General features: G+C 47.2%; 1 non-coding gene across 1 annotated transcript; it reads left to right on the plus strand.

Annotated features, from left to right (window-relative positions):
- The first annotated feature begins 234 nt into the window (after nucleotides 1-234).
- On the plus strand, nucleotides 235-341 carry LOC131840001 (U6 spliceosomal RNA). Its single transcript, XR_009357121.1, has one exon. It is a non-coding gene; the product is annotated as a U6 spliceosomal RNA (small nuclear RNA).
- Nucleotides 342-3,672: the final 3,331 nt, after the last annotated feature.

Raw genomic sequence — 3,672 nt, forward strand, 5'->3', positions numbered from 1 at the left:
GTATGGACATTTTAACAATGTTAATTCTTACCATTCATAAATATGAGCTATCTTTCCATTTGTGTCTCCTTCAATTTCTTTATCAATGTCATAGTTTATGGAGTACAGATCTTTCATCTTCTTAGTTAAATCTATTCCTAAGTATTTTTTACTTTTGATGCTATTGTGAATTAGAATGTTTTCTTTATTTTTTTCAGATAGTTCATCATTAGAGTGTTAAAATGCTCCTGTCTTGTGCTTACTTTGGCAGCACATATACTAAAATTGGAATGATGCAGAGAAGATTAGCGTGATCACTGAACAAGGATGACATGAAAAACTGGGAAGCATTCCATATTAAAAAAAAATGAAACAAAACAAAATTCTTGTCTTTTATATATTGATCTTGTATTTGGCAGCTTTACTAAATTTGTTTATTCAAATTTTTTTGTGAAGTTTTTAGGATTTTTTAACATGTAAGTTCATGTTATCCAAAAAAAAGAAAATTTTACTTCTTCCTTTTTTTTTTGGAGTCTCTTATTTCTTTGTGTTCCTTGTTTCTCTGGCTAGGACATCCAGTACTATGTCAAATGAGAGTAGTGAAAGTGGACACACTTGTCTTTCTTCTGATCTTTAAGGGGAAAACTTTCAAACGTTTTTGATTGAATATGAGATTAGCTCTGGGCTTGCAATATGTGTTTTTTCTTTAATGGATTTTTTAAATTATTTTAAAAAATTTTTTTATAAACATATAATGTGTTTTTATCCCTAGGGGTAAAACACCAGGTTCACACATTTCACAGCACTCACCATCACTCACCATAGCACCTGCCCTCCCCAATGTCCATACCCCCACCATCCTCTCCCAACACACCTCCCCCCAGCAACCCTCAGTCTGTTTTGTGAGATTCAGTCTTTTATGGTTTGTCTCCCTCCCAATCCCATCTTCTTTTATTTTTCTTTTCATACGCCCGAAACCGCCTATGTTGCATCTCCACTTCATCATATCAGGGAGATCATATGATAGTTGTCTTTCTCAGATTGATTTATTTCGCCAAGCATAATACCCTCTAGTTCCATCCACGTCATCACAAATAGCAGGATTTCATTTCTTTTGATGGCTGCATAGCATTCCATTGTACATATATACCACATCTTATTTATTGATTCATCTGTTGAAGGACATTTAGGTTCTTTCCATAGTTTAAGTATTGTGGACATTGCTGCTATAAACATTTGGGTGCATGTGCCCCTTCAGAATGCCACGTTTGTATCTGTAGGGTATATACCCAGAACTACAAGCACTGGGTCATAGGGTAGTTCTATTTTCAGCTTTTTGAGGCACGTCCACGCTGTTTTCCAGAGTGGTTGCACCAGCTTGCATTCCCACGTACAGTGTAGGAGGGTTGCCCTTTCTCCACATCCTCGCCAGCATCTGTCATTGACTGACTTGTTCATTTTAGCCATTCTGAACGGTGTGAGGTGGTATCTCATTCTGGTTTTGATTTGTATTTCCCTGATGCCGAGTGAGGTGGAGCATTTTTTCATGTGTCTGTTGGCCATTTGGATGTATTCTTTGCAGAAATGTCTGTTCATGTCCTCTGCCCATTTCTTCATTGGATTATTTGTTCTTAGGGTGTTGAGTTTGATAAGCTCTTTATAGATTTTGGATACTGGCCCTTTATCTGGTATGTCATTTGCAAATATCTTCTCCCAGATAACTTCTGACAGTCATCTTTTGGCTTTGTTAACTGTTTCCTTTGCAGTGCAAAAGCTTTTTGATCTGATGAAATCCCAATAGTTTATTCTTGCCCTTGCTTCCCTTGCCTTTGGCGATGTTCCTAGGAAGAAGTTGCTGCTGCTGAGGTCAAAGAGGTTGCTACCTGTTCTCTCCTCAAGGACTATGATGGATTCCTTTCTCACATTATGCTTCTTCATCCATTTCCAGACTATTTTAATGTATGGAGTAAGGAAATGGTCCAATTTCATTTTTCTGCTTGTGGCTGTTCAATTTTCCAAACCCCAAGGCCAACGGCTCCTTCTCTACCCCGGCGGCGGCGTGCTGTGCCTTCCCCAGACTTGCTCCTGGGGAGCGTAGTGACAGACGTGTGCAACCATGCTTCTCTCTCAGGCAGAGGGGAAGCTAGGGCAAAGAGTATTTCGCTCCATGCGGGAATCTTCCACAGTGCTACGGAAACTAACTCAGGCAAGCAGCAGCATCCCCAAACCCAACCCTGGTTTCCCAACGAATGCTGTGCTTTCCCAGGGGAGATGCCCAGGCAAAGAGGATTTCGCTCCACGTGGGATTATTACACCGTGCTGTGGAGACTAGGGAAGAGCCCCGGGAGAGCTGGTGCCTCTTGGGCCTTTCTTTCCCGGGCTCCAAGTTCGCGCCCGGGGTTCACCTTGCTAAGCCGAACTAAGCAGACAGTCACAACCCTGCAGCAGCCTCCGTGGCCTAGCATGGCACTCTATGCCTATTACCATCTCCTGGCGTAGGTAAGGCTTTGCCTTTTGCTCCGGCGCTCAGGCAGACACAGGGTCTAGGCCAGTGCTTTCACCACAGGAGAGAGGAGGCGAAAGGATCCCTGCACATGGCCCGGGCACTGGGATGGGGAACTGTGGGGGACTGTCTCCACTCCTGCCCAGGCACACCCCCTGCCACCCACCATGCTGCAACATCTTGGTGGAAGGTGGCATCTGACTGCCCGTTTCTCCATGGGGTTGTTTCTGCGAGTTCTGGGTTTGGAACCTGGTGGCAAGCCCAAGTCTGCCCTTGGGACAGGTGGCCAAGGAGATGCTTTCCCTTTCGGACCAGAGGCACAGGACAGGCCTGTCTTCTGCCCAACTCCTTCCTCAGAGTGGAGCATGCGCGCCTGCCCTAGTTGTCCCCTCATGTCTCCTTAGAAGGCAGGCTTCCATCTCTCTGCACGGGGAGCGGGTGACACCTGTCTTGCCACCGGCTTGCTGTGCGTGCCACGGCAGGTTATCCTGATTCCCCAGCGTTTCCCGAACCCAAGGCCAAGGGCTCCTTCTCTTCCCCGGGGGCGGCGTGCTGTGCCTTCCCCACACTTGCTCCTGGGGAGAGCGGTGACAGACGTATGCAACCATGCTTCTCTCTCAGGCAGAGGAGATGCTAGGGCCAAGAGGATTTCGCTCCATGCGGGGATCATCCACCGTGCTGCGGAGACTCGCTCAGGCAAGCAGCAGAGGCATCCCCAAACCCAACTCTGGTTTCCCAACAAATGATGTGCTTTCCCAGGGGAGATGCCCAGGCAAAGACGCTTTCACTGTATGAGGGTTTCTCCCAACGCGATACTGGGCTCTGCAAGAAGCAGCAGCCCGCAGAACATTTCTCAGCGAATGCTGTGCTTTCGAAGAGGCTTTGGTTTGCAGTGAACAGCACTTCGCCGCTACTTCCTCAGCAAGGCTACAGTCGCATCAGGGAAGAAGAGCTGCGGGAGAGCTTGTGCCTCTTGGGCCTTGCTTTCCCGGGCTCCATGTTCGCGTCCTGTGATGGCCAGGTCTTTCTGGGGGTTGTTTCTCGAGTTCAGTGTAGGCGCCTGGTGGCAAGCCCCTGGCTCCACCACGGACAGGTGGCCAAGGAGCTGCTGTCTCCTTGGGACAAAGGCTCAGGACAGGCATGCTTTCTGCCCAGACTCCTTCCTCAGAGGGGAGCCCTTTCCCCTGCCC

Source organism: Mustela lutreola, chromosome 8 (assembly GCF_030435805.1).
Source record: "Mustela lutreola isolate mMusLut2 chromosome 8, mMusLut2.pri, whole genome shotgun sequence".
Lineage (NCBI taxonomy): Eukaryota > Metazoa > Chordata > Mammalia > Carnivora > Mustelidae > Mustela > Mustela lutreola.